The 12,664-nt window shown below is 38.9% G+C and overlaps 1 protein-coding gene across 6 annotated transcripts in view; it reads left to right on the forward strand.

Annotated features, from left to right (window-relative positions):
* Nucleotides 1-12,664, forward strand: part of tanc2b (tetratricopeptide repeat, ankyrin repeat and coiled-coil containing 2b) — a 197,441-nt gene that overhangs the window by 69,072 nt on the left and 115,705 nt on the right. The window lies entirely within an intron of this gene.

Here is a 12,664-nt window from a genome sequence, read left to right on the forward strand (position 1 = left end):
CCTCATATAAGAAGATACCCTCCCCCTGCTTGTTGACAGAGAGGTTTTGAAAGATTAAGCCAATGTGGAAGTGTGAAAACGTGCAATCCCCATGGACTACCCCATGTTAAAATTGTCCCACTGTACAACAGAAATAAAAATGTTTGCTGCCTGGTACAAAAACAATTCAATTCAATTCAATTCAATTTTATTTATATAGCGCTTTTAACAATGGTCATTGTCCCAAAGCAGCTTCACAAAAAAAAAAAAAAATTAAGATTTTTTTTTTTTTTTTTTTTTTTTAGAAAAGAAAAGATTTGGAAGTGTGTATGTGTGAGAAAAATGTGTCTAGATAATAATGAAATGAATGAATGATGAATGAAATGTCTCTGATGAGCAAGCCAAGGGTGACGGCGACAGTGGCAAGGAAAAACTCCCTGAGATGGCAATATGAAGAAACCTTGAGAGGAACCAGACTCAACAGGGAACCCATCCTCATCTGGGTGATAACAGATAGAAATAACATCAAGTGTGTTGTGCAGGTGAAAGTTCAATATATCAGAAGTTGTGTAGATTCAGTTCAGCAGTAGGTGCAGAGGGCAGATGGGGTCAGATCACTGGAAGCACAGGAGCAGGATGTGTAGCTCCAGCCATCATAAAGCAGAATCTAGCTGGAGCAGGTCCTTCTCAAGATGCCTTAGAAATCTCGCAGGGTTGGCTTTTGTCTACTGAAGCTGGCACAATCTCCAGATGTCTCAGGATGGGTAGAAAAATACAAAAAAGATGGAGAGAATTAGCGTAGTTGCCATTCAGGATAGGTGTACTGGAGTATGAGGTTATGGGATGAGTTACGCGTATGCCAGATTAAAGAGATGCGTCTTGAGCCTACTTTTGAATTGGGAAACCGTGTCTGCTCCCCGAACAGTGTCTGGAAGGCTATTCCAAAGCTTTGGAGCCAAATATGAAAATGCCCTGCCCCCTTTTGTAGATTTTAAAATTCTGGGAATTACCAGAAGTCCGGAGTTTTGTGATCTTAAGGGACGTGGTGGATTATAGCGTATCAAAAGACTGGTTAGGTATGAGGGAGCTAAACCATTTAAAGCCTTGTATGTAAGTAGTACTATTTTGTAATTAATTCTAAATTGAACAGGTAGCCAGTGCAGGGATGATAATATAGGTGTTATATGATCATATTTTCTGAATCTAGTGAGAACCCTGGCGGCTGCATTTTGGACTAACTGTAGCTTGTTTATTGAGGACGCAGGACAACCACCTAGTAATGCATTACAATAGTCCAGTCTGGAGGTCATGAATGCATGAACTAGTTTTTCTGCATCAGATACGGATAGGATACTCCTAAGTTTGGCAATATTTCTAAGATGGAAAAAGGCTGTTTTTGTGATATTGGAAATATGATTTTCAAAAGACAAGTTACTGTCTAATATCACGCCCAGGTCTTTTACTGTTGAGCTAGTAGTAACAGTACATCCTTCTAAACGCAGGCTGAATTGTGAAAGCTGTTGTGTGCTGGTTTTTGGGCCGATGAGTAATATCTCTGTCTTATCTGAATTTAGTAAAAGAAAGTTATTGGTCATCCAATCTTTTATGTCCTGGACACACTCTGTTAATCTAGACAACTTGGGTATTTCATCTGGTTTTGTTGAGATGTATAATTGGGTATCATCAGCATAACAATGGAAACTAATCCCATGCCTTCTAATGATGTTTCCCAGGGGAAGCATGTAAATTGAGAACAGGAGAGGTCCTAAAACTGACCCTTGTGGGACCCCATATTTCACTGGCATTACATCAGACGGTACTCCATTTAGATCTACAAAATGGTATCGATCAGACAGGTATGATCTAAACCATTTTAATGCCTGCCCCTGAATACCTATATGATTTTGTAGGCGGTCTATGAGAATATTATGATCTATGGTGTCGAATGCAGCACTTAGATCAAGTAAGACTAGTATTGAGATGCAGCCTTGGTCTGAAGCTAAAAACAAGTCGTTTGCAATCTTAACTAGTGCAGTTTCTGTACTATGATGGGGCCTGAAACCTGACTGAAATTCTTCTAGGATGTTGTTTTCCTGCAAGAATGTGCATATTTGAGCTGATACTACTTTTTCTAATATTTTTGATATGAACGGAAGGTTTGAAATCGGTCTATAATTTGTTATTTCATTCGCGTCCAAATTAGATTTTTTAAGAAGCGGCTTAATAACTGCCAGCTTCAAAGGTTTAGGGACGTGACCTAGATATAATGAAGAATTAATAATGTTTAGAAGTGGCTCTCCAACTGTAAGCATCACTTCTTTTAAAAATCTGGTTGGTATTGGGTCTAACAGGCACGTTGTTAATTTAGCTGAGGTGATAAGTTTATACAGCTCTTCCTGTCCTATACCTGTAAAGCACTGAAAATCTAAATGTGAAGCTCTAGGCTGAACTAGATCATGAGATGCTATTAGAGGTTGAACCTCTGTTATTTTCTTCCTTATGCTATCGCTTTTTTCATTAAAGAAGTCCATAAAATCTTCACTACTAAAATGTTGTGGAGTACTCTCTGCAGGCATCTTAGGTTTTGTTAGGCAGGCTACTGTACTAAATAAGAACTTGGGATTGTTTTGGTTTCTTGCTATCAGTTGGCTAAGATGCTCGGTCCTAGCGGTTTTTAGAGCCCGTCTATAGCTGCACATACTGTCTTTAAACGCAATTCGAAAAACTTCTAATTTAGTTTTTTTCCATTTTCGCTCAAGGTTACGGGTTGCTCTCTTTAGGGCGCGAGTATGACTATTGTACCAAGGAGCAAGTGTTTTATCTCTGACTTTTTTTAATCTGATGGGAGCAACAGTGTCTAATGTACTGGTAAAAGTAGTACCCATGCTGCTGGTCACTTCGTCTAGATCGTCTGCATTTAGGGGTCTAATAAGAATTTGGGACATATCCGGTAGATTACTTGTGAATCTGTCTTTAGTAGTCGGATTCATATTTCTAACAAATCGATAACGTGGAGAGACACAGCTAATCTGTTCTACGGGTAGAGTATATATCAGGAGGTGATGATCTGTGATATCATCACTTTGAGTTAAAATCTCTATATAAAAACAACAAACAAACAAACAAACAAACAAACAAAAACTCTGTTTTGGTCTTCATACAGTATCTAAAACGTGTCTGTTGACGCTCCAGATAAAATCACATTTATGAAAACTATACAGTGAGTGAATCATCAGTTAAATTTATATTACACCATAAAATTATGCATAATTAGGGTCGTGGATGACTGCATGGCTTGAATGACTGCTGTATCTTAGACAACCAGCTAATTATAATCTTTGTAGTTTAACTTACTGAGGTGAGTAGGCATGTTCCAACCAACATCTATAAAAGTTGTGCTTACTACAGTATGATCTGCAAATGATTTTTTATTTTAATTTAACACAAAAGGCATAAAATTAAAAGAGCCTAGCTAAAATAAAAATAATTTCTTGCCTAGTTATGAATTAATCATCAAAAACAATTTCATATATCGTTAAATAACAAGGGCCATACTGTTAAACTGAACCAAAGTTGCAGCCTTAAACCTATTATTAATATCCTAGACTTCTTTAGAGCATTTTTTCTAGTGTATGATATCTTTCGGAGGCATGGTGGCCTAGCAGTTATAACTGTACCTCTAGGGTCCGGGTTCGATTCTCACCTAGGGTCTGTGTACATGGCGTTTGCATGTTCTCCCCGTGCTTCCTCCAGGAGCAAAAAACATGCAGAGTATGTTGTATGGCGTTCTCGAATTGTCTTTAGTTTTATGAATATTGACCATAGGTCCTACCACGGTCGTAAAAATGAGAATAAATACAGTACAACAGTCACGATTGGTCTCCACCGTCCCTTGTTGAGGTTCCTAGATGTCATCAGAGGTTCCTAGATGTATGATGTCTCCTCTTCTCTCTTTTTCTTCGTATATCATTATATGTTTCTCTTTTCTAAAATAGTTTATACAGACATAATCTGTATCTACAGTCTACATTCACTTCTCCTTCAACTGTTTCCTGAGCTTAAAGGCAAGTCTGAGTTTAAGTACCGTCTGCGTATGAGGTGATCTCCCCTGTTTAAATATTGACGTAACTTCTGCACCCAATCCATCGACTTTGCCCTTTGTGTCTATGTTCCTACCATTTCTATATTATAGTTCTCATGGTAGGTAATGGTTTCCTCAAATACGTCAATATTTTTTCCTACATCTTCCTACAGCTCGGGAAAAGGTCAGCCTTTGCTTTTTTAGGACTTGTAAGAATAGTTTCGCTGATTCCCTTGACTTTTACCTTGACAGATCATAGCTGCTTGAGGTGTTTGAACTTTTCTGTCTTTAATAAGACTATGTTGCTAATTTATGATATAAATATATAAAGCTACAGCATGTGGACAGGGATGCAAACTTTTGAGCTTTTTAAGAAAGGTAGCTGTAATGGGAAAACACCATGGATTTGTAAGGTACTGTACATTTCAAACAAGAATAAGTCAAAAAAATAAATATATTTTAGAAAGAAAATGTCATTCCTTTTGTTTTTCGTAGCTTTTTCCACAGCCATGTGAAGTACTGCAGTAGAAAATTAAGGTGGTGAAGCCAGACAGATGCTAAACACCTGTACAGATATTTTGCTTCAAACATAATAGCTAAAGTTTGCTTGATTTGATTGCAATCATTGCAATGTTGCATTCGTTGTCACTCATTCATTGTCTATACCGCTTTATTCTTTGTATAGGGTTGCCGGGACCTGGAGCCTTTTCCAGGATACTTAGGGCACGATGGGGTGCCAAACAATCTCAGGGCACACACTCTCATTCACACCCTTCGGCCAATTTTGGGAACGCCATTTAGCCGAATCTATGCATGTCTTTGAACTTTTGGGGAATTTGCGGTACCCGAAGGAAACCCACCAAGCACGGGGAGATCCTGCCAACTCCTTGTTCGGGATTCGAACCTCGGCCGGAAATAAATCTGGACTCTGGAGGTGCAAGGCGACAGTGCTAACCACTAAGTCACCGTGCCAGCTGTAAAGCGTACTGTAGTTATTTGTTAAAATTGCATTATGGTTCCTTCTGAGATTGGGAAAACATTGTCTAATCGCTTGCTCACTAATCTAAGCACATTATATATGCGTTTAAATGTATCTGGATGGAATTGTTGATGTTTAAACCCCAACATAACATTTATTAAAGTGAAGGAGCTTTTATTAGCAAGATAACATACCGTATACAGTATGTGCTTGCTGAACATCTCATTCCAGATCGAGTCCCTCTTTTCTGTTGCAATAATCTCCACTCTTCCAAATAGGCTTTCCATTAGATATTGGAGCATGGCTAAGGGGATTTGTGCTCATTCAGCCATAAGAGGATTAGGAATGCTGGGTAACGATTCCAGTTCACCTCAAAGGGATTAAGTGAGGTGGTGGTCATGGTTTTGTCCAGGCTACCCAAGTTCTTTCACTTTGACCTTGGCAAACCAAGACTTCATAGAGCTCATTTTGTGCCCAGGGGCATTGTCATGCTGATGATGGAAGAAGCCTTAAAAATCCAGGGAAGGGATACTGTAATGCTACAGCATACGAAGACATTCTGTACAGTTGTACGCTTCCAATTTTGGGAAAGAACCATGTACTCCGATAAGCCATAACATTATAATCACCTGCCTAATATTGAGTAGGTCCCTCTTTTGCTACCATACCAGTGATGCACTGTGTGATGTTCTGACACCTTTCTCTCACAATCAGAATTACCCCTTTTATTAATTTGATCTACACTAGCGCTTCTATTGGATCGGCCTACACGGGCCAGCCTTCACTCCCCATGTGCGTCAGTGAGCCTTGGTCACCCATGACCCTGTCGCCAGTTCACTGGTTTTCCTTCCTTGGATCACTTTTGGTATGGCCTGACCACTGCAGGTCAGAAACATCAGGTTGTCTAGCCATCACAGTTTGGCCCTTGTCAAAGTCATCAAATCCTTACACTTACCCATTTTTTTCTGCTTTCAACACATCAACTTCAGGAAAAAAGGTTCCCTTGCTGCCACTCACTTCAAGCCACCATTGTAGACAACTGGGTGAGAGCAACTCCAAAACTGCAGTGTGGACTCTTGTGGGATGTTCTTGGTGCGCAGTGGTCAGGACATACCAAAAGTGATCCAGGGAAGGCAAACCAATGGACAGGGTGATGAGCCGCCAAGACTCACTAATGAAGCCTGATCCAGAAATTCCAGAGATCCATTCTGAAATGGTGACAGTTTTAGGCCAGACAGTGAGGATCTATCACAGACCGATTTATCTTTATACTATCTGATATCACACAAATGCCTCATTTTGAGATAGTTAAATGTGAAGATAAATCTGTCTGTGATATAAGCCTTATAACTGATAATTATGATATATTTATTTATTTTTCTACTTGCATTATTTCCATATACTTGACCCCTTGGCAAACAAATTTAATCCATTCCGGAGGCGAGTTCCTAAGTTAAAATTTTGTTTTACAAAACGCATTTTCCCGTAGGAACTTATGCAAATTCAAATAATCCGTTCCAGCCACCCAAAAATATTACCAATATAACCAATATTATTTTTTTTTACCACTATAATGCTATTTTTGCATATAATACTAATCACAACGTTAAGAAAAGACATGATTTTTTTCATTGCTATTATTATCAAAGACTTTTTTTTTCCAGTCTAGGCTATATAAATATATCAAACCTTTCCCCATGACTGTAAAGATTACAGGACACACTCAAGCATTTTTATTTAAATAAAACTTGATTTCCAGGTCAGCATGGAATGTCTGTAAAGCTAACACCCAAATTATGTTTAAGATGGAGTTTAATATAAACATTTTGCAGGCAGACGAGCATGAAACAATACTTTTAAAAGCATCCATTTTACGCCGTATGAGAAATTAAAGTGTCTCTAACCGCAGCTCCTCGCTGCAGGAACTTTGCAGTAAACACTGGCAACTCGGAGCGTTTGAAAACAAAAAGTAGTTTATATGCAAATATGGCTGACCAACATAGAAGCAGCACTGCGGGCTTGGAGCACTGCATCAATCCTGCCAACTCTGATTTGTCACGAGGCTTTATATAGTGATGGTCAAAGGCATTATGGTCTGGTGTGAAATAAGGTCTTCAGACAGGTCAGGTGATTCATCTCAGACAGTGGGATGTTAAGTGCTCTTCTGTAAAAAGGTGGCTTGTGGCATTCAACAGTCATACAATTAAAAAATGTACATTCTCGCAGTCAGTGATGACATTTAAACCCTGGCATGTTCATATTAAACCCTGATGCAGCTTCCCTGGTGTAGTTTGTTTAAGCATGGATGGCACGGTGACGTAGTGTTTAGCACCGTCACCCTGAATCTCCAGGGTGTGGGTTCGAGTCCCGTCTCCGGTCTGTGTGCATGGAGTTTGCATGTTCTCTTTGTGCTTGCTGGGTTTCCCCCCACAGTCTAAAGACATGAAGTTTAGAGAAAATTGGCATTCTGATATGTGTGCCGTACGATTAATTGGCACCCCTTGTGCGCTAATTTTCCAGGGATAGGCTCCAGGTTTTATGTTTTTATGTACTATTATTATTATGTTTTTATAAAGATAAGATGGAGCAACAATCCTTCCTCTCTAGAATTTTTCTAGTTGATCAAAACGATGCTTTTCCCAAAATACCGTTTTATTTTTATTTTTTTAATGCTGTGCGTTCCAATGAAACTTGTTGAAAATTGTTCGCCTTGGTCTTAGAACCAGGCCGCCCTCGGAAAAAAAAGGCATTGATTTCGAGTTATGAGGATCCGTTTGTCAAACTGCTTTGCTCACTGTCTCCTAGTTCGCTCAATGTTGAACCGATCGGTTACAACTTAAAAAACGTGTCAATCAAAAATAATTCACCCCTTCTAAAATGGCCCTGAAATCACAAATCGCTCCATAGACTTTAATGGTGTCTGTAGACTTGATACACGCTTAAAAAAAAATAATAAACTTTTGGACCATTTGCCAACTGAGTGTAAGACTGCTACTGTATCTTGCACTCTGTTTTTAAAATACACACATGAAATACACTTGACATCCGACAATCTTCGAGCCTCCTCTCAAACAGGCCGGGAACCAAGTCCAAGTCTTAAGTACGGCCCAAGACAAGCTGTGCACATTGCTCCGCTCCTCTACTTAACACTGTCTCCAGAAATTAGTACTAGTTTTATCATTCGTTGGTGTAACATGGCATGCATGCTCACACACTCCCTACACACTGTGTTAATACTTACAGTATGATTCTTCCATTATTTAACACTTGTCATTGCTGCAGGCTCTTCTTATAGGAGGTCACGTAAGGGGGAGGATCCAGCTGGCTTTTTTTAACACTAAGACAAAAATGCAAAAGGACAAAAAGCAAGAACTTTTTTCCCCCTCACATTTTTTCTTTTTTGTTTGGACATGAACACTGGAGATCTTCCAGTGTGTGAACATAGATTCTGTATAATAGGTCCCCTTCTTTTTATTTCCTTTAAATTCAGCATTAAGCTTTCTAGGAGAATTAAGAAAGCATTAAGAATTTAGTAATCTAAAAAAAATATATATATATATATATATATTTTAATTAAAAAGCAAACAGCCGAAATCATAAACTGTAGTGAATAATGTCATCCTGCTGTGTTCGTTTTATTTTAATAAGAACCAAAGAAAGTGTGGATTTTTATATTTTTACAAGTTTTTTCTTTTGCTATATGATTCAGTTTTGCATGATTAAAATGATTTTTAAAAATGATTAAATTACTGAGGCTGTTGCCAAGGATATAATAATCAAGTCCAAGACTAGAAGTAACTGAGATAAAATTAGGACCAAGTCTTAACTGAAAACCAAGCCAACACACACACACACACACACACACACACACACACACAGTATGTATATATATCTGTCTGAAAGGGATGTCCGGGTGCTAACCCAGATTGTATCCAAAAAACAGAAAACCACAGCTGCCCAACTCACTGCAGAATTAAATGTGCACCTAAACTCTCCTGTTTCCACCAAAACTGTTCCTCGGAGCTCCACAGAGTCAAAGTACATGGCCGGGCTGCAATAGCCAAATCTTGGGCTGTGGACAATGTGAAACATGTATTGTTCTCTGATGAGTCGACCTTCACTGTCTTTCCCACACCCGGGAGAGTTACGGTGTGGAGAAGCCTCAAAGAAGCGTACCTCCAATATCATGGCATTCCCTGGGCCCAATACTTGTCCTCGTCACTGCCAAGGACTACCGAACGATTCTGGAGGACCATGCACTTTGTAGCCTGTCGGTAAAACACCTGTCGGTGTTTTCATTTATGGTTATTAATGATTTAATAATTCAGTCACTTTTTTTAGAATATCATACATTATTCAACCCTAATATGTTTTCACTGGATGTACTCTAGCTTGTAGACATCATTTTAAATACAGCATCTAGTTTATGCATTCACTCTCTCTCTCTCCGAATCAAAATTAAAATCAGTCACATGTAATTAATTAAGTGCACCTTAAATTACCACTTGTGCATTTGAAAGTTAAAGGTGCATTTAAAAGTTTTTGTCTTATAGACCTATGTCTTATAGGTCATACAGTGGCTGACTTAAAACAATTCTGCATAGAAGAGTGTGCAAAAATTCCTCCACAGCGTTGTGAAAGACTCATTCTCAGTTATCGTAAATGCTTGGTTGCAGTTGTTGCCGCCAGGGGTGGCACAACCAGTTATTAAGTTTAGGGAGCAATTACTTTTTCACATAGGGCCAGGTAGGTTTTGAGAACTTGGCCACCAGCTGCTTGAAGTACTGCAGTGCATCTCCTCCTCATGGACTGCCTATTGCATTATTTTTGAAATACACAGTCCTGAAAAAGGGACGTTTCTTTTTTGCTGAGTATATATATATATATATATATATATATATATATATATATATATATATATCAAAAAGGGGGCAAATACTTTTTCCCGGCACTGTACTGTAAATGTGGCATAATTCTTTTGGCCTGTTTAATACAGTAGGTTCATGATGAATCTGGCATTCTCCTCATCATACATTTCACCCACGCCATTTGGATACAGTTGTTTCAGGTTGTTCTAATGATAGATCGGGTTTAATAGTGAGAACAAAACGAATGTAGGATGTGACATAGAAAGAGAAGACAGACAAGCAGACAGGCAGCAAACAGCTCCAGAGTAAGAGGCAGACGGGATTCATGGCACGTTGAGACACTTTAGAGACACGACGGTTGTTGTTCCTCACCCACACTAAGAGTTCGCTTTTGTTAGATATTTATGTCCATTTGTGTCATCAGACTGCTTAAGAGTAAGAACAACATTGTACATATACATTTATGGCGTTTATCAAGCGGGCCACTTATCTAGCAGGCGAGCACAGGAGGCAGGAATAATTGTGGTGGCAGGTACGGGATATGTAGGAATACAGATGAGGAATTTTTCTTTTCTGAATCCATAGATTGACTAGTGGCTTGGATTACTGCATGGATGTTTTAAGTGACTTCTGCACATGTGCACTACCAGTCACACCTTCTAATTCCATGGTCCTGATTTTTCTTCCTTTCTACAATAATACAAAATATACACTAATCGCCTTTGAACAGTTGATATTGAGATGAGTCTGCTACTGGTTATCCTTCATGACGGCTTTAATCCAAGGTGATTTTGAGGTTAATTGGTTATTTCCGAGGCTGGTAACTTTAAATGAACTTCTTGGAAGTTTTAGACTTGCTTTCCTCGGATGGTCTTTATGAGACTAGTTTCATCATGGTGCTACAAATGCACTTAACGATACTGTTCTTGCAAGAACTGTTACAGAACAGCTGACCTTCATGTATAAAAATAACAAATGACTCGTCATTGGCGGTGTTATTTCCGAATTTCCTAATGAAATATGTGCTACACTATAAGGACAAAAGTATTTGTCCAAATCTGCAATGTCATAAAATACAGTACATCCAAATACATACACTTCAATATGAAGTCTTTCCTTTTTTTGCAGCTTTAACAGCTTGCACTCTTCTTGGAAGGCTGTCCACAATATTTTAGGGTGTTTTGTGGGAAATCGTGCCCATTGACTTGCAATCTCCGTTCCAGTTCATCTCAGAGATGCTTGATGGGCTTGAGGTCACAGGGTTCTGTGTTTAGGCCAGTCAAGTTCTTCCACAAATGAAAGTGACTTATAACTTCTCTTAAAAACAACAGATTTTGCATTCGAATATACATATACTTCAATATGGAGTTGGTCCCCCTTTTGCAGCTATAATAGCTTCCACTCTTCTTGGAAGGCTGTCCACAAGATTTTGAAGTGTTTCTGTAGGAATTTATGAGGTCAGACACTGATGTGGGCCGAGAAGGCCTGGCTCCCATTCCAGTTCATCCCAAAGGTGCTCGATGGGGTTGAGGTCAGGGCTCTGTGTTCGGGCCAGTCAAGTTCTTCCACACAGAACTCATCAAACCATGTGTTTAAACAGGAATTCTTGCTTTGTGCACTGTGAGTCATGTTGGAATAAAAAAGGGCCTTCATCTTGTTAATCGTTCCTACAAAGATGGAAGCATAGCATTGTCCAAGATGTCTTGGTATGCTGAAGCATTAAGATTGCCCAGTGAAGGGCATTTAAACATCTGGATTCAATAATTAACAGGTTTGGCCAAATACTTTTGTCCATATAGAGTATTTCATAGTGTATGTAAATCTCCAATATTGTTTTAGCCTCTTATGCCACTCCATGTCTCGGATATGTTCATGTGTCGCTGGTGGGGCAGTGCCCTAATAAAATGGGCGGAAAATTTACACAACTAAAATATAGAGGAAAATCTGGAGAAACCAAAAGTCTCTTCTATACCAAACCACTTGGCAAAAAAAAGAGCAAACATTAAATTAAATGAGAGATACAGATAAAAAGAAACAGTAAAGGAAACAAGAAAGAGTTTGTTATTGGCAATTGCTTTCAAGTGTGTTGATGCTCTGAGTGCTTTAAGAAACATTTGAGTCATTTGATTTTTTTTTCTTCAAAAACAGCTTTTTGCCAAAAGTGGAAATTTTAATGAAGGTAATTGGCATGAAGTAATGCACTAACGCAATGCTTTAATGAAAATAATATTTAATTATGAGTGATCATTTTGGATTAGTTGAATACATTGTAAGGCTTACATGTGTTACATGTTTTTCAATTTATTTGACATATATTTATAATCAAGCTTTACAAACTGTTACAGTTCTGACGACTGATATTAATAGTAAGCTTTCCAGAATAAAAGGGATTTATATGAATTTAGATTTGTCTACTGTGGCTTAGTAGTTAGCACTGTTGCCTTGCACGTCCAGGGTCCGGGTTCGATTCCCACCTTGGGTCTGTGTGCATGGTGTTTGCGTGTTCTCCCCATGCTTGGTTGGTTTCCTCTCACAGTCCATAGACACACTCAGGCTAATTAGAGTTCCCAGATTGCCTGTAGTGTGTGTATGTGTGTGCCCTGCGATGGACTGCCACCACACCTCATGCCCTAAGTCTTCTGGGATAGGCTCCACGCCCCAGCGACGCTGTTTACAGGGTAAAGCGGTATAGACGGTGACTGAGTGAGTTTTATCCATCATGATGCATGGATTTATTTCGGGCCAGCCAATCCATCC

This window comes from Clarias gariepinus, chromosome 14 (genome assembly GCF_024256425.1).
Source record: "Clarias gariepinus isolate MV-2021 ecotype Netherlands chromosome 14, CGAR_prim_01v2, whole genome shotgun sequence".
Classification (NCBI taxonomy): domain Eukaryota; kingdom Metazoa; phylum Chordata; class Actinopteri; order Siluriformes; family Clariidae; genus Clarias; species Clarias gariepinus.